Source organism: Vespula pensylvanica, chromosome 7, assembly GCF_014466175.1.
Source record: "Vespula pensylvanica isolate Volc-1 chromosome 7, ASM1446617v1, whole genome shotgun sequence".
NCBI classification, from domain to species: Eukaryota; Metazoa; Arthropoda; class Insecta; order Hymenoptera; family Vespidae; genus Vespula; species Vespula pensylvanica.
Window position 1 is genome coordinate 1,056,553 of NC_057691.1, and position 19,623 is coordinate 1,076,175.

The 19,623-nt window shown below is 36.9% G+C and overlaps 1 protein-coding gene across 1 annotated transcript in view; it reads right to left on the bottom strand.

Annotated features, from left to right (window-relative positions):
* The window catches only part of LOC122630605, a 79,813-nt gene extending 72,390 nt beyond the window's left edge, over nt 1–7,423 (bottom strand). Inside the window, exons 1-2 of the mRNA XM_043815271.1 lie at nt 7,260–7,423; nt 6,437–6,863 (exon numbers count right to left, since the gene is read on the bottom strand). The gene's annotated coding sequence lies outside the window, so the exon portion shown is untranslated. The remainder of the gene's footprint in view (nt 1–6,436; nt 6,864–7,259) is intronic.
* Between the last annotated feature and the right edge of the window lie 12,200 nt (nt 7,424–19,623).

Genomic DNA, 19,623 nt, shown 5'->3' on the forward strand with positions numbered 1-19,623 from the left:
AAAAAAAGAGTGGGAGAGAAAAAGAAAAATTAGACAAAGACGTATATGTCGCATCAACGTAATTTTACGTAAAATATCTAACGTAAAAGGATCGTCGAAACGTATAGTAAAAAAAAAAAAAGGGAAAAAAGAAAAAAAAACGCAAACTAAATACAAATTATAAGCGAAGCGTTATTAATGCAAAAACGGAATCAACGGATGTAACGCAAACGAACCTGTTTTCTTAAAAACGACCTCACGTTTTTACCAAGTGTCCCTTCGTAATCTCCATTCTCATCTTCTCTTTTTTCTTTTCTTTCTTTCTTTTTTTTACGCCACGAGGATGAGGAATTAAAAGCTTAAGGATGAAAATTCGTTGCTTCCGAGAAGGATCCACGACGTTTTAATCCAGCTCATTCGAAAAATCGATTCATGAGTCTTAACTTCTCTCTATATCTATCTCTCTCTATCCCTCCCTCTCTCCCTCTTTCTCTCTCTATCTATCTATTTATCTATCTCTTTCTTTCTCTCATAAACGTAGTCGATGGTTGCCGAAAAATGTCGTCGAACGTTCATGTTGAAAAAGGATGAAACTGAATAGGAATTAAAAGGGGTTGAGTAACAGTGAGAGAGGGTTGAAATGAACGATCGAAGTGTAACACGAAGGGTAGTAGTACCCTACGCGATCGATCGATCCTTTCTCTCTCTCTCCTTCTCATACATATATGTACACACACTCTCTCCCTTACACACTTCTCTTCCGTTAGCTTCTCACGTTCAATCCGCTTGAAAACGTTTTCGCGCATCGGCGTCTCTCTCGCGTGTGACTTCGGCTTGTCGAGTCGCCCTCGCATCGCCATTTATTCGACCTAACTTTGGTGGAACTTTAAATTGTCGCCTTAATGAGTCGGTCGAAGTTACATTACTCTCGTCGTAAACTCGTGAGATTTGTTCCACGATCTTCCCTCCCTCCCTCCGTCCCTTCTTACTTTCTCCCTCCATCCCTGCTACCCTCTCTCTCTCTTTATCTAACTCTCTATCTCTATCTTTATCTCTATCTCGAAAATCCGATTCTTTTACCTTCCGAACAACCTCTTTTCCCTTCCTAGTTGTTCGAAGGCGTAATTTAGAGAGCACGAAGGATCCGTCGTAATTAAGTAGTGGATAGCTGTTTAAGATAGTGTGTCAGAGAGAAAGAGAGAGAGAGAGATAGAGAAAGAGAGAGAGAAACTTACGAATCACCCTTTCCTTGTCTCTCTCTCTCTCTCTCTCTCTCTCTCTCTCTCTCTCTCTCTTTCTCTTTCTCTTTCTCTTTCTCTTACTTACACATTGACACACATACATACACACTACTCTCCCTCTCCCTCTCTTTCATTTTCCTCTTTCTCAAAATCGATCGTAAAGTCCAAGAACGATATGGAGTTTGTGATCTATACGCACGTACATACACTCATACATATACGTCATACCTATATGCATACACATTCAACACACACACACTCGCGCGCGGGCGTACGTCTATAAAGAGGATGAAGATGTTCATACATTCGTGTATGCGCGCATGTATGTTTTGTTTGTATGTGTAACTCTAGAAGATCGCTCGGACTCGTACGCTTCGATTCGCCGTGGCACTCGGGCACGTCCGAGAAACAAATTTCAAGTTTCGAATCTACTTCCCACCCTTCCTCCCATCCCTCCCACACTTTCTATCCTCCTTTTGCCCTCTTCTTTCCGTCGGAAAATTCGAAGTCCATGATAAAACGTCACGGCTCGTGATTAGAATGCCCCGCGTTACGACGGATAAAGAAAAAGAAGAAAAGAGAGTATGAGAGAGGAAGAGAGAAACAGAGAAAGAGAGAGGATGAGTGAAAAAGAAAGAAAGAAGGATTGGAGGTTGGAAAGGGGTTGAACTTGTTACATACGTCTCGTAGCCGTTCGGATGCGGAATATCAAATTACGACATCCTGGATTACGACGTAAAAGGAGGATTTGCATCCGACGATTTCTCTTTCTTTTTTCTTTTCTTTTTTTTTTCTTTTTTTACTCTTTTTTTTGTATCTTTCTTTTTCTCCTCTTTCTCTCTCTCTCTCTCTCTCTCTCTTTCCCTCTCTCTTTCTTCCTTTCTATTCTTGTTTCGACTACTTTTATCTAAACGTTAATCAATCGTTTCGTCGATATGTATATTTTATGTTTTTTTTATTCATATCGAAGAACAACGTAGACATTCCAATACGAAAGTATGAAATCTCGTTCATTGAAATGGAAAAACAAAACAAAATAAAACGTAAAAAAAAGAAAACGAGGAAAAGGAAAAAAGGAAAAAGAACAAAAAGGAAAACGAATTGATCAATGCTTTTTCGACTGGAAAGATTCGACCGAACGATTTTCCAAGTTTACATTTACCTCAATTCGGTACTAGCGGCTCGTAAATACACCATCGTAAATTATAGCTTTGAGTAACATCAGACTGCGGTAAATTTGACAAATTGAAGGCGTTTAAAACGTTGATGGAACCGGTCTAATTAGACAGTTGGACGATCGCACTGTCTGTGTATCTCTCTTTGCATCTCTCTCTTTCTCTCTCTCTCTCTCTCTCTCTCTCTCTCTCTGTATGCTTGCATGTTGGCAGAAAAATTTAGCCGAATTTACATCCTGATAAGTGGTAATCACCAACGACTGCGTTTGGAGAATTGAAGATAAAACATTATTTCGTGTCGTACTTTTTTACGCGAACATACAAAGACCGATTGAAATGTTTTTATTAAATATCTTACAATCAGTTACTGAAACGTTCTAAACGAAATTTTTATAAAGATATAATTTTTCTTTTTTTCATACACTCTATGACACCCACCATCACGTATTATAGTTACATATATTTAAAACAAAATTTCTTTCGTATATAGATACGTATGTATGTGCACGCACGTGATCGCGATATCTCGAAATAATATTTTTTACGCTAACTATCTTAAAAAAAAAAATAAGACAAAAAAAATTGATACGATAGCAAAAGTTTAGGGTCGTTTAACAAAGATAGAAAGAGATGATGCGCGAGGAGAGACAAAGAGAAATAAAAAAAAAAAAAAGAAAAAAGATGGAACGCAGAAGATCGTAATCGTACTTTTCAGTGCGACTCCCAACGGATCGTCGCTCATTTCCTTCAATGGGAGTTCGCTTTAAAAGGCGAAACTTCCCTTTTTTTTTTTATTTCTTTTTTTTTTCATTGCGCACATTGGCTCTCTCTTTCTCTCCCTCCCTCTCTCTCTCTCTCTCTCTCTCTCTCTCTCTCTCTCTCTCTCTGTATCTTCTATCTCTTCCCGAGCGATCCGTTGATCCTTTGATTTTTCTTTTTACTTTTTTTTTTCTTTTATGAGCTAATAATTTATCGGTGAACGCGACAAAGAGAAAGAAGAAAGACACTTTACTACTTTGAAGTCAAAGCAACCGGCTCCTCTTTTGCTTTTTTTTCTTTTTATATATATATATTTTTTTATTTGTCGTTTTTATTTTTTTTTTATTTTTTTTTTTTTTACTCTTTCCCACTCCATTTACATTCTCGAAAATGTATCATTACCACAAGCAGTCCCCTTTTTTTCCTTTCTGATTTGTCTAACAAAACCTTTGCTTTCGTTGTTATTTAACAATTTGACGGTATACGATTTACGTTTAGGTTATTCGATCTAATGAAAATATAATATATATGTTAGTATGTATCTTCGAATAATCTTACGTGAAAGAAATCGTTTGCTTTCGAGAAACAAGTCTTGCTTCTGAAGGTCATGTTTACGCTTTTAAACAAATGTATTCGGGACGTTCTTCCTCATCCCATCCCAAGAAAAAATAAACAAACAAACAAAAAGAAAGAGAGAGAGAGATAAAAAGAAAAAGAGAGAAAAGAAAACTGAAAAAAAAGTAGATCGTTTCCTAACAATACGTAATGAAATAAAAACTTTCGTGCAATCGATTGTCTCTTAACGAAACAAAAAATTAACGAAACAAAATATTCGAAACGGAAAATCAAATAATATTTCATAAATTCTTTATCTCAGAATCGAGACAAAAATAGAAAGAAGAAAGAAGGAAAAAGGAAAAGAAAAGAAAAGGAAAAAAGAAGAAGAGGAAATCTTCTCCATCTTATTTGTTTTTCTTTATTACATTTTACGATGGCTTCTTTAAAACTTCGAACGATACGATAAATCCGTATAGTACAATAAACCCGAACGTCTAACCCCCTCATCCACCATCCTCCATCACTCGAGAATATAATTTGTTTGAAAATTTTATTTCGTTCGTTTGTTCAAGCATCGTCGCCGTCGTCGTTGTCGTTGTCATCATCTCGTTGCCGCCATTTCTTCGGACTTTTAGACAAAAATAAAGAAAAGTGCGAAAATTATAGCCGATTATTATAATGGCGGACAGGAACGTGGAAGTAAGTAAGTAAGTAGTACGTGGCCGATGTTCGTAGAGGCTTGTTCGATAGATTTACGGTGCGTTTCGAAATCTCGAAACTCCTCTCTCTCTCTTTCTCTTTTTCTCTCTTTCTCTCTCGTACATTTAACACTCGCGAGACCGTTGTTACCACCTCTATCCCCTGACCCTCTTTCTCTCTTTCTCTCTCTTTATTTCTTTCTTTCTCTTTCACTACCCTTCTCTTCACAACTACCAGCACCATTTCCTCCACCTCTTCGTTGGCATCTCCCCGGCACTTTCGAGCTCGAGGAAACTCGGCCGATTACATCGAGCTCTTTCCCTGGAGCCAATCCCGGCCTCGCCGGCAGCAACCACCCCGCATACACCCTTCTTCTTCGACCCTCTACTCGTACACACACACACACACACACACACACACACACACATAAATATACAGATACGCACAGAAAGAGAGGAAGAGAAAGAGAAAGATAGAGAGATAGAAAGATAGAGAGATAGAGAAAGAACGTGTGTCTCTCTCTTTCCCTCTCTCTCTCTCTCTCTCTCTCTCTTTCTCTCTCTGTATGTGAGCACGCGCGCGCATGTGTGTGTAAGAGAGAAACAGAAACAGGACTTCCACAAAGAAGAAAGTTGACGAAAGCAACTCTTGGCCTCGTGCAACGCAACCCGTCCATCCGTTCTATAGTATGTTTACTCGCGTGTTCTAACCCCGTCAGCATCGTGCCACGTCGGATCCGCCAAACAAATCGATCTTCGTCCACTTCCGTCCTGACGAAATGGTCTCAACCGGATTTTCTTTCCGAAAGAAGTAGTAACGTAGTAACCTACCCTACTCTACTCTATTCTATCCTATCCTATCCTACCCTACCTTACCCTATTCTATCCTATCTATCCTACCGATTGAAGAAGGATTTATCAAAGATATATCTTCGATCCGTTTCTTCTTTTTTTCTTTCGTCATCCTTATGATATTAGGAATCGTACGTTTCCACATTATCAACAAGATTTAGTATCAGCGTGAGAAAATGTATCTATCGTTAGACCTTTGAAGAATATTTGATCTTGAGGGACCGTAACGTTTACATATGCAAAGTAGACAAATTAGCCAGGTGTATGCTTAACAGGATAATTACGAATGGTAATAGTTAAGAGTTAGCTAGCTAGCTAGGTAGCTACTAAAGCTAGTAGATTGGTAGATGTTAAAGGAAGAGGGGAAAGGGATAAGGGGAAAAAGGGGGTGCTACAGTAGACAGGCTGGATTAAATTAGATAATTAGATTAAGGATAACGGCTCTTTGGACGTCAAGCTCTTTTGCAATTATTTCGTGAAAAATTCTCGTCCGGTCGTGGACGAAGACGTTGATATTCAACGGATATCATCTTCCCCCTCTCATCACCCCCCTCATCCATCCATCCATCCATCCATCCATCCATCCGTCCGTCCATCCATCCATCCATCCATCCATCCCACTTCTCTCTTCTTAATTCAATAAGTTCTACGGATAATAACGCGAGAGGCGTGATAATCGAATATTCAGAAGCGTCGGACGTTAACTAATTTTGACGATCCTAATCACGCGTCCGTGAGTTCCGAAATGTAAATTCGGCATCCATTATCTCTATCTGGAATCAAGATATTTCATTGGTCAGTTCTACGAAGGTTTAACCGAATTTTATCTTTTCCGGTCGAGGCGATAGCTCGTTCCGTTATGAATTCTATTATTATCGATTTTTACGACGTTGATGTAAAGCTTACGGACTAACGAATTCGATCGATCGAGAACGTAAAATAAGTTTCGCGACGACGTGAAAATTAACGCTTGCCAAAAGCGTTTCTCCTCCTCCTCCACCACCTCCACCTCCACCTCCTCCTCTTTCTCTTCCTGTCCCTTCCCCCCGTACCCCATGGCTACCCCGCTTTTGTTCGTTTAACGATCGGTACGTTAACGCGTACGAGAACGAGTATTTGAACTTGTAAGACATCCTAACATCAATTTCGATCAACTAGTAACAAGTTTACTTACATGTCCAATGATCGGCCACGTTGAACGCCTCGCTTATGTGTACAAACCACGTTCGCACCACCAATCAGGTATCAGGAGATTCTCCACAAGTACAAATACCAGTCATAGAATAGTTCGCCGAAGTAGTTAGCACTCGCTTGACAACCGGGTATGCAACTTTGTTGGTCTTCCTGCTGGACAACGACAAGTCAAAAGCTTTTCTCACAGTCCTCACATTTGTGTACGTAGTCTGCACTATACGTTGTGATATAGAAACACTTATACAAAACGAACAGGTCACAATAAATAACGATATGTTCGTTTTTCTCACTCTACGATTCTTTTCGTTCTATCTTCGATAGAGTATTATTAAAACAATCCGACAATCAATTCACAAAGAGATTCTCGTTGATAATTATTTTTCGTTTCACTGTCAATTTCTTATTCTCTATTAGACAGGATGAACAAAGTTCGCTTTGTTATTTATATTTGGTATTAAACTTGGAACTTAGGAAACGATTGAAAGGAAAGGGTAAGAAAGAAATAAAGAGGAAGACAGACAGACAGACAGATGGATAGATAGATAGATAGATAAATAGATAGATAGATAGATAGATAGATAGATAGATAGATAGATGGATGGATAGACAGATAGATAGATAAATAGATAGATAGATAGATAGGCAGGCAGGCAGGCAGGAAGGAAGGAAGGAAAGTTGGGGAGAGAAGGAGGGTAGTCCAAAGTGAGGAGTCGGCTCGAAGAGAGGTGGAGCGAAAGGGGAAACGCTTTGGGGGTGGTTCAAGGGGTGCTCGCGAGCTGGATGTTGAGATATATCTCGTGTACTCGCTGCTTTGATCCTTTGTCTATACTCCTATATTTAACTCTGTCTATATGTACATATAACTCTCTCTCTCTTTCTCTCTCCTTCTCTTTCTGTTTCTTTCTACTTCTTCTTGCTATCTTTATCTCTCTATTTCTCTCTTTCTCTCTCTCTCTCTCTCTCTTTCTCTTTCTCTGTCTCTCTATCTCTATCCCTCTTTCTCTCTCTCTCTCTCTCTCTCTCTCTCTCTCTCTCTCTCTCTCTCTCTCTCTCTGTCACATAGATCTCCTTTAAAATCGAAGAGAAACGATTCGTAACGTCAACTCGTAATTCAACGAATGCGTTTAGAGCGGCGTGGCTGGTGCACGGCTCACTCCTGACGCCACTACAGCTGCCGATGGTACTGGCTCTCTTTCTGGATCCGGCTCTACCACTGGCACTGGCACTGGCACTGCCTCTGCTTCTGCTCTTGCTCTTGCTCCACTCCGCTATGCCTGCGCAGCACCCGACCCGGCCAAACCCAGACCCGGCGTGTAGGTACCGCGGGCTCGCACTCGAGCTCCGGCTACCCTAGCTGCTCCATCCCCCCACCACCCCCCTCTCTCAGGCTCAGGCGGCGCGCAGTGCCGAACCCACCACGATTCGCACCCCTTCGCCTATCCCCACCACTACTTTCCATTTCTATCTCCTTTACTCGTCTTTCTTTCTTTATTTATTTCTTTCTTTCTTTCTCTCCCCTCTCCCTCTCCCTCTCTCTCTCTCTCTCTCTCTCCCTCTCTCGTTCTCTCTTGTTCTCTCTCTCTCTCTCTCTTTCTTTCTTTCTTTCTTTCTTTCTTCCTTCCTTCCTTCCTTCCTTCCTTCCTTCTTTCTCGTCTTATTTCTTATTTGATTTTATTACCTTACACGTCATGTCTTTTGTTGTATCTTCTTTCATTGGGCTTTTTCTCTCTTTTTTCTTTTCTTTCACTTTTTTTTTCTTACTATGTATGACCATGTAATTTGTTCTATCTAACAGTTTTACCTCTTTTTCTCTTTCTCTCTTTTCTCTTTCTTTCTCTCTCTTTGTCTCTCCCTCTCTTCCTCCCCCGATTAAATTTTCTTCCTAAATGGCTTCTGTTTTAATCCGACTTTTTCACTCATCCCCTCCTTCACATTCATTTTTATTCGATATTCCTATAATTTGTAATTTCTAAAAATGAACAGAATAAATGCAGGAATTTTTCATCGGTCCTTAATTATACGTTTAATAGCTTTATACAGGATCCTATCGTTCAATCATATTTACATTAACGTTATCGCTACGTGTTCGCTCGCTGTCGTTAATTAGTTAGCTACTTCATCGATCCTTAGGATTTTCTTTTCCTTTAAAGAGCAGTCATCTACAACGATAAATTCGATTCTCCATCTTTCTCTCTTCTTATCCTTCAATTGCACCACTCTCGTCCACTCGAAAGGGCGAGTCTTCGACGTTTCTTCGAATCTACCCAAAGAATTTCGCTTATTCGCGAAAGTCCTTCGTCGATCTTTCCCTCTTTCCCACCAAAGTCTGACCGATCGAACTTTGCTAACTCACGATTCTCTCTTTCTCTCTCTTTCTCTCTCTTTCCTTCTCTCTCTTTCTCTCTTTCTCTCTCTCTCTCGTTCTCTCATAGATGCTAAAGGATTTTGGCAAGGCTCTCGTAGTTCTTGTTTCTCTTTCTTTCTTTCTGTTTTTTCTTTCCTTTTTTACTTTTCTTTTTTCTTTCTTTTCTCTTCTTCTTCTTCCTCTTCTTCTTCTTTTTTCATAGAAACCAACGACGGATGGTCGTTCGATGGGGTCTCGGTCGGGGATCCTTAAAGCGAGTATTACCGAATGATTAATCGTAGTCTCTCTTTTCAAGATGTTATCCGTTTCTGTCGAAGACACTTTGAAAAGCATTAATTCGATGCTTTCGATATTACCCGATATACGAATAAATTATCGCTTTGATTCCTTGAACCACTACCGTCTCTATGTTTTCTTATAATCTGAGAACAAATTTCATCGGAAAATTTTTCTTTTAATTCGAATTAAGCAAATTTATATATTTTTACAAAAGAGACAGAGAAACAGAGAAAGAGAGAGAGAGAGAGAGAGAGAGGGAGAGAGAGAGAGAAAAAGAAATAGTGAAGAGAAAATTCAAATTACGCGAGCTCTTCGTGACGATCCTCAAAAGAAGACCAACCACAAAGGCTTAATATAATTTTTTATCAAGACTATCGTCATCACGTCGACGTTTTTATTTCGAAACGAAAACCAAACGTAATTAGAGATATCACGAAGCGTTTTCCAGCATGAACTCTTAGACCCTGTGTTTTAGAGTTCAAACAATAAATCTAAGGCTTTTACCAAATGGACATTTATGTTACCGAACGTCGAAGAACGTGTCCTTGTGTGATCTCCGACGAAAACATTTTTTATACAAGATCCTTCGAACGATCGATGTGACTGTTGACTCACGTTCGAAGTTTCTTTCTTTTTTTTATTCCACTGACGTTAATCCGCACGTTGGTTTATTTCGTTTTAACTATACCATAGTTTTAATAATAAATAATTTTCATTATTGTTAAAAGTGGTACGAGATTCAATTGGAAAAAAAAGGAATTTCCATTTTTCAAAACCAGCGTTTTTCTCCAACGGTTAATTCATAGCGAAATTTTGTTTTTTGTTTTTTTTTTAATACTAACGAATTCGCATGTTAATTTCGTTTTAACTATATATGCTATATAGCATTAATGACAAATGATTTTCATTGTTGTTTAAAAGTGGTTCAATGAGAGAAAAAATAAAAAAAAATGAAAAAAAGATATAAAAGAACAAAAAAAAGAGGGGAAATAGGAAAAAAATTTTGTTTCACTTTTCCGTATCGTCGACCGCTCTTTATAATTAATAAAAATGAAATGAAAATATAGGACCCGTAACCGCTTTCTCTGAGGATTCAAAAGGGAATTATTTAATTGTTCGTTCGATAAATTCAAACGCAAACCGAAGTTTTTTCATCGGAGATAAATTATATCGTATTTCCATTTAGGAAATAAACCACTCGACTGATCGACAAGAGAGAAAGAGAAAGAGAGAGAGCTTTTCAATTCTTATTGAAGTATCACGAAAAAGGAGTATAACAATCGGGAGAACGAACGATTAGTCTCGATTAGTAACTACGATCGATCGATTTAAGGTGTTCCATCTTGATGAAGGAAAACAGGGACGTTGGAAAGCGAGGAACGTTAGCAACGATATAATTTATTATTCCCGTAACAATATTAGCCTGTTTGGCCATTCAGAGGGCAAATCGTCAAACTCTGCTACGACGACTTCACTAACTCTGTCCTACGTAGATACGACCTCATACATACATACATACATATATACATACATACATGCATGCATGCAACATACATATGTGCATACATCGAGAATATCAGTTAAGCGGAACATGCAAATCACCGAATTGATCCAGTAATGATTAAAGGCAGTACTAATGGGTGCCTCTACGTATAGTAGTATGACGTCGAGGATACGACGCAGGAATGTTAATGATCCGAATATCGATGCGAAAGCTGTACTTCGCGTAAGGTATGCGTAGAAAATCTGATGAGAGGCTCTAAGGTTATTCGACTGAAAATCACGATCGATCGACTCGATTAGTTCATCGTTCGTTCATCGAATCGATTTGCAGAATCTCTAATTATTGCGTTCTGCATTCATATCCGTTCTTTATCGACTTTCCTATCCCGAGGAATCAACGAGAAAAATGATACGAGATAAGTTTGTACGAACGAATCGAAAAGATAAACAGGCGAACAAACAACGAACAAAAAACAAAGAAAACGCGAAAAAAACCCATGAAAAAAGAAAAACCCTTAAAAAAAGGCAAATAAAAGAGAACGAAAAGAGAAGGAAAAAAGAAAGGAAAAGAGGAAAGGTAATCCTTATAAAAACGCTCGAATCGCTTTCAACGTATTTTTCGTACTCCTTCGGAATTATTAACGAATTAAATGTCGAACCAAGCTACGAAAAGCCTCGTTAAATCTACGAAATGCGTAACGCTTTTAATTCGCCACTCGTTCGGACCCGGAACATTCTATAAATCATTTTGATTTATACATTTCCGTTTGGTGTATACGCCTTTCTCTCTCTCTCTCTCTCTCTCTCTCTCTCTCTCTCTCTCTCTCTCTCTCTCTCTCTCTCTCTCTTTCTAACAAAAGAACGAACGATGATCGTTCCATTCAAAGCCGATCCTTCCGCTAAATTACGCGAATCGCTCGACGATGGAACAAAATTCGATCAAGTGAGAACTCTTTTTTTCTTTTCTCTTTCTTCTTTTTCTCTCTTTCTTTCTTTCTTTTTTTCTTTTCTTTTTTCTGTTCTTTTTTCTTTTTTCTTTTTTCTTTCCACTATTCCTCTCTCTCTCTCTCTCTCTCTCTCTCTCTCTCTCTCTCTGTCTCTCTGTGAAAACTCTTCTTTACTCCGATCCAAGGGCACTCAAAGTTGAAATTACGTTAATCGCGACGAACGAAAAAGCATCCGTTTGAAAGAAAACTCGAAGGTGTCCTTGTCAGATTTAAAAAGATTTTACGGTGGACGATCCGTTAAAACGAACGGGAAAGAGACGAGATATGTATCTATGTTGAAAAGAGAAATTTTCGAGAGGACTAGAGATTAAATTAAGATAATTTTAGATTTTATTTCGACGAACAATCGGCTCCCTTTTCTCTCTTTCTTTCTCTCTCTCTCGCACGCTGCCTACGTAACATGTCTCGCGATTTATATTCTCGCGTCTCCAACGAAGGAGAAGAGAAAAGCCAAAGATACACACACATACACACACGCATATATTACGGTATAACATATGTGCTTATAAGTATGCGTGTGCATGCGTGTGTAAGCGGTGAAAAAAAGGTTCCATTTATTATACAACTCGTATCAAGGATAAGAGTACTCGCAGAACGAACATTTCCTCTGTATTAGCAAAACTTTTATTTGAATATGTATCAAAAATGAGTGTATGAGAGAAAGAGAGAGAGAGAGAGAGAGAGAGAGAGAGAGAGAGAGAGAAAGAACGAGAAAAGTGCTTATTATAAGCTTTTTGAAAATAGCAATGTCTGATTATGAGCGGCGAGTAAAGATGCTTCAAAAAATAATAGACCGATCGATCGTTGTATTTTTTTTTTTTTTTACCACAACGTCCATCCCAAAACATGATCCTTCTCTTCTACATTCTAAGCGCTTATCACCTTAATCCGCAATTAGAAATCTCCCTTAATCGCCGCTCTAGAGAACCCACTCGCCGTGTTTACCACCAATTACCGACACTTGCATCGTTGTCCTTGTCGCCGACGTCGTCGTCGTCGTCGTCGTCGTCGTCGTCGTCCTTCTCGTCGTCGTCGTCGTCGTTGTCGTCGTTGTCGTTATAGTCGTGTTGTTGTTGCTACTACTAGCCACCTTTGTACGATCTTATACGTTAACCGTAATCATAATCCCACGATGAGGAGAGAGAGAGCTTACAGTAATTCAATTACTATTTTGTGAAACTTTCTTTTTTAACGTTTCTTATTTTTCATTCTTTTCTTTCTTCTTTTTTCTTGTTTCTTTTTTCTTCTTTTTCTTTTCTTTCTTCTCTCTTTTTTCTTCTACTTCTTCCTTTTTCCTCATGCTTTTCTTTTCCCTATTTTCTTTTCCTTTCTTTCTTTCTTTCTTTTTTTCCTTCTCACTCACCCAAGTCCCCTAACAATCGCCATTTTGTGGTATTATCGAGTGTAACGAATTAGAGAAAAGATAATTGTAGTTATACCTATTTCATTCATCAATCAACAAACGTGTATATTTATTTCAATGACGTAAACGAACGACACAAGAATGTTAATTGTTGAATAATTAATCGTTAATCTAGTCGTTGGTATAGAAATCAAAATTGTTATTTTTTCTTTCGTCTTCATTTCTTTTTCTTCTTTTCCTTTTGTTCTGTTATATTTTTCTTTCTCTTTTTCTTTTGTCTTCGCGTAAACGAGAATACAACGTATATGAAAATATCAAGATTTATCTTCAAGACAATCTACATGCATACGTGCTACGAGCGACAACAATCGTTAATGAATAATTAGTAATCGATGTTTATTAATTACTGTAATACACATAACAACCACGTATTGATACGTTCTATACATCGTTAATAACTCCTACCTTTGCGTCAGAATTCTTTGAAAACGATGACAATATGTTCGTAATCGATGAGCCGTTCGTTAAATGAGACAAGTCATAAATAATAATAATAATAATAACAATAATAATAATAATAATAATAATAATAATAATAATAATAACAACAACAACTGATAGATATTCCTGCCAACGTATATATTACTGTTAAACTCGATAAATTCTTTATCAAAGTAACATCGATATTAATTTAATTCAAAAATACGAACAAATGTATATAGAAATTATGCAACAACCACCTAATAAATATCTTTGCAAAAGTCACTCGATAACATTTACGAGTGTTCCGATGGTTAAGTAAAACACGAATAAAAAAGAATTGTTGCGCGTCCTCTCGTTATCGGGTACCTTAAAAAGAAAAAGAAAATGAGAAAATAGAAAAAAGAAAAACAAAGACAAAAGAAAAAAGAAAAAGAAGAAAAAGTCTCCTCTCTTTCCTCGTTATAATTTCGAAGTAACTCGAAGTAATCGTTCGATAGCCGATACCGCGAATAAATTCGTTCCTACTTTTTTCGATCCGTTCATCTATCCATCTCTCTCGTTTATATCCATCCATCTCTCTCTTTCTCTCCCCCTTTCTCCCTCCTTCTCTTGCTCCCTATCTAACTCTAACTCTATCTCCATCTCTCTCTACCCCTCTCTTTTTTTCTTCCTGATTGGAAAGGATCTTAACGAGAGCCTAGAATCCTCTGATCAATCCGAATCTAAATGTTCCCTCAATTAAAGGATCGTCCCCTCGTTTACGTACTTATTCAACGATTGGTGGGGGTTTAGCGAGAGTAAAGAAATGAAGAAAAAGAGTCAAAGAGAGGTACGTACATATATATATATATACATATATATATATATATATATATATATATATATATATACAAACACGTACATACATATATTCAGTTGGGATCGAACGACAGGAAGCGTTACGAGACAATAAAGTACCATGGGTCAAACGAAACGTGAATTATCGATTGCAAGTGCTCTCGCAACCAGTAAGGCTCTCTCTCTCTCTCTCTCTCTTTCTCTCTTTCTCTGTATCTTTGTATCTCTGTATCTCTCTATCTCTCTCTCTATCTCTCTCTGTCTCTTTCTCTCGCGCGAATTAGTTATACCACTACAAAGCCGGACTCTTACTTGGACATACACTAAATAATTGACATACCGTAATCAACTTCTATTGAGTCGCACATCTTTGTACTTAAGGTACACGCCAATTTTCAACTCTTCCCTTTCCATCCCTTTCTCATCCTCTTCACCACCTTTCAACTCCTGTTCGATCGACCGGAAAATATTCCTTTCGTTCCACCTCTTCTCAGTTCTTCTCTCTCTCTCTCTCTCTCTCTCTCTCTCTCTCTCTCTCTCTCTCTCTCTCTCTCCTTCTCTTTCTCTCTTTCATGCAAAATATTCAAAGGAGTCTACAACATATACCAAGTGAATAACTCGGACAAAAAGGATAGTTACGAGGATAGAATCTTTAGTCTTATGGTTTCAAGGCTACCCTTGGTGTATTTTCTTTCTGATATATTTATATATAATTAAGAACGATAAAGTGGAACAGTTGATCCAATTGAAGAGATCGGTTATTTATAATAATAATTTATAATAATAATAAAAATATCATAAACCCCTTTATGATATTTTTTATATTCTTTTATATTTTTCTTTATTCTTTTGTTGAGATAATTACGAACAACGAGACGAGACGAATTGATTAATTCTTGTGTTATTAAAGTCGTTGAGGAAATTTACACAGGAAACTACTTTATCGATCGGAACGTATCTTAAAGTGAAAATTATAAAATGCTGTTATTTATTATCTTTTCTTTTTTTTTTTTTTGCTTTTTCTGAATAATTCTTTCCACCTTGACTCGTAGAAGATAACATTTAAAAGTTACGCTTGCCAATCTTTTTATTACCTTATCTTTCTTTTTATCTTTCATCGATCGTTCCGTATAAATTTCAGTGTTGATCTTGTAGGAAAGTATCTTAGTCGAAACAACAAGGACAACAAGAACAGATTTAAAAATAATACATTGTATATCGTATAATTCCCAAGGTATGAGAAAACTATCAATGTGATCACAAGCGAACACCAATTTCTCGTTCCTCTGCTTCTCTCTTTCTCTCTCTTTCTCTTTCTTCCTACTCGTCATACATGCTGTCTATGTTTTCCATACGAACGAATAAAGGCGAAAATGAAGGATAAATATTGATAGGACAAACATCGTACGCGCAGTAACCGACCTCTTCAACGACTCGCTTTTTAAACGGCCGCGTTTATATTTTTCAAACTAGACTGTAAATAAAGAGAGAGAGAGAGAGAGAGAGAGAGAGAAAGAGAGAAAAGACGAATAATCCATGTTTACCGTTTTTTTTTCATTAAGACATATATACATTAATGTTATCTAATAATAAAAAAAATAAGCATTCTAATCAGACAAATACATATCAAGCGATCAATGAACATCGTTCGAATGAAATAATTCACTTTAATAGGAACATTGAAAACGACATATTTCAATGTAAACGAAATCGTGTAATTCTCTTTTTTCCTTTTTTTTTTTTTTTTCAATAACTTTCAACTCAAAGTCAAGTATTTTGTAAACGGTAGATACACATTTTTTCCCTCTTACCCTTCCACCCTTCCATCCTTTCAAAATCGGTAAATAAAAAGTTATAACTAATGACTATAGTTCATAACTCATGCTAACGTACATATTTTAATGCCTGTACGTCGGCCGTATATACCAAAAGAGAGAAAGAACATTTTGACAAATGATAAAGGGAAAAATGAATGTGAAGGTAGTAGATGTAAATCTGGAGTAGGTGTGTTCCGTTTAAATTAAATAATGCAAACCTAAACAGTAATACTTGTGTGTACACATATGTAAGTAATTATAAAAATATATAGTGGATAAAAGAAAAAAAGAAAAAGAAACATAGACACAGACACACATGCATAGACAGATAGACATACAAGCATACCAAAAAAAAAAAAAAACATGTTAATGAGTATAAAAAGATAAATGAGCCGTTTTATATTTTATTTGGCACGAGTCATCTTTTTCCTACTCTGTGATATTTAAAGTTTAACATATTAATGTGTGTAAAAATATTATGAAAGACTTATTGCGAAGAAATGTAATTGACGTTAATATATTCCTTAATATCAAATATTTATCATTTACGATATTCGATAAATAAATAATTCGTCGAAGATAATAAAATTATCATAGACATATGAGCGTATCTTTCTCTCTCTTTATATATACATATATCTCTCTCTTTATATATACGTATATATATATATATACATATATACATATATACATATATATACAATTTGATAACGAGAGATCTTAAATAGAAATAATTGTCATGAAAATATAAAGAAATATATAAAGTAACGTGAAATTTTTTACATTGTCGTTTCCGTGTGAAGAAATAAAGAAAGAGAGAGAGAGAGAGAAATAGAGATAGAGAAGCTTTTTCTTTCTTTCGGACGCGAACACATCAAGGAACGCAGAAAAATTGACCGATGACGATGTCGAGAAAATCCACAAAAATCCTCCCTGTCGTTCGGACGCGAGAACGAGATGAACGAGAGAACGACGTCCACGTCGTTTCGTGATTTATCGTTCGTGATTCGTACGACGCAAACGCGTTCCCTAGAAGATAAAGATAAAGAAAGGGAAGAAAGAAAAGAAAGAGAGGGTTTTGGATTCGAGTCGAATACGAGAAGATAATGACGGTGAATTTCGCGCGCCATGAGAAAAGCAATCCTACTTTCATTCCTCATTTTCTTTGTCTTTTTAAAAATGGCAAAAGTAGCAGAAGTCGTCAGTCGTCAGTCATCAGTCGCAGTCTTACTCGAATTTCTAGACCTGTTTAGTCTACTAAACGTTCGCTCATTTAGGAGAACGAGTTGAACGACCGAATATGCTCGAGTTTTGTCCTTTTGTAAGATATTGACTCACAACGAGATATCGAACTCACGACGACACGACGACGATGACAATTAGCTCGAAAATATTTTTACGATTTTTCACGTTAATCTTAAAGTTTATAAAAGAAAACAAATAGTGATTTTTTGATTTAAATATATACATATATATATATATATATATTCTCTCATTTAGATACATGGTCGCTCATGTCAAAAATATTAATCATTGAAACAAACTACCTATCTATTTATCTATCTATCTATCTATTTATAAAATAATCGAATGAAAACATCTAACATTTTAGTCCTAGCCATATACATATCTACATATGTAACACATGTTACACACGATGAAATAATATTTTCCTCGAAATAAGACAGTCATCATCCTCTTAACATGCATTCGCACGGAACGTAATTCTATCACTCGGTTATGAATACAAAGCTTTGATATTAATACCACGAAGGCTTTAACTCTGAAAGTGCTGCACTCGGTTGGTACGATCATCTTAACCGAGTGGCTAACTCCCATAAAATAGACGTAGCTACTCGAAACTTCAGTACTGTCTAACTCTCAAAGACGATATTACACGACGCCAAGTCGTTTGAATCGGATCTACGATTGACTCCCTACGGATTAGCGAACTCGCGTTAATCGTAAATTCACGTTAATACATATTACATGAGGAGATGAAGAGGGGATGAAAGGGGTATAAAGAAGAAAGAAAAAGAAAGAAAGAAAGAAAGAAAGAAAGAAAAAGAAAGAAAAGAAAGGTGCAAGCAGAAATGGACGAAGCCCTTGCTAATTGCGATTAGATTCGACCGGCGACGACGGAGTTTCATTTCTTAAAACGAATTGACTCGAATTAACGTTACCATCCCTCCCAACTCTTTTCTCTCCTCTCGCCACCCTTGGTTTTTACTACGACGGAGTACGTATTACCAGGTATAGCACTCGAGCTCTACAAATGAATGCCAGACTATCCGAAGGAAACACTAATTTGACCCACTTTCTTTTTTAGATATATCGGAGAAATCGATAGCTCAGTAAAGAACACGCGCGCAAATATATATGCGTGTGTGTGTGTGTGTGTTTGAGAGAGAAAAAAAGAGAGAAAGAAGAAAGCTTCAGTATGGTAGCCAGTTGTTAACGATTCCGTCACGAAAGCCCTTTCGAAGGGCAGCTCTTCTCTACAGTTAACGTTCACGATACTTTTCTCTCTTTAACGAAACATCGATCGAGGCAAAAATCTCATCGGCGGATCTACGGATATCTCGCAAAAAAAAGAAGAGAGTGGGAGAAAGAGGGAAAGAGAGAAAAAGAGAAAGAGAAACGAAGCAAATGTTGAGAAGAAATCTTCAGAAGATGAAAGTATCGACGTTTCATCGTTCCAAACGAACACTCGATACGACAGCAATGGGTCATCGATTTTTGAGATGATGTTAATAATAATAATAATAATAATAATAATAATAATAATAATAATAATAATAATAATAATAATAATAATAATAGTGATGATGATGATGATGATGATGATAATGATAATGATAATGATAATGATAATGATATTGATATTGATAATGATAATGATAATGATAATAATGATAATAATAACGGTATTAATAATAGTAATAATGATAAAAATAAGGAAACATAAATTTGATTAAAAATTTTTTTTCTTCAATCAAAAAAAGATAACGAAGCAATGATAACGATAATGACAAAGCGAGAGGTAATTAATAATGATTATTTTGCGAGACGATGAACGACGTGGAAGAAGGAAACAACAAATACATAAATAAATAAAAATAAAAGATCACTTACTATTCGTACGATTTTCATAGATCTTTGTTCTTTTTCTTTTTTTAATTTTTAATCGGAAATAGAAGAAGAGGAAAGAAAAGGAGAGAAAAGAGGGAAAAAAAAGAAAAGAGAAAAATAATAAAGGAAAGCCGAACGTACCTTCGTTTTTCCTGAAAATGCAGGCTGCCGGATCGTTGAGATGTCACAGTGATAAATGTTAAAAGTCGTACGATTTATCGCGCATTAGATATTACATTTTCGGCATAATGTTAGAAAAGGGGTAGGAACACGTCCAGCGGTGCAAAATCCATTTTTACGATGGAGCACGCGCGGCCGTGCTTTCTATCGGTTTCTCTCTCTCTCTCTCTCTCTCTCTCTCTCTCTCTCTCTCTCTCTCTC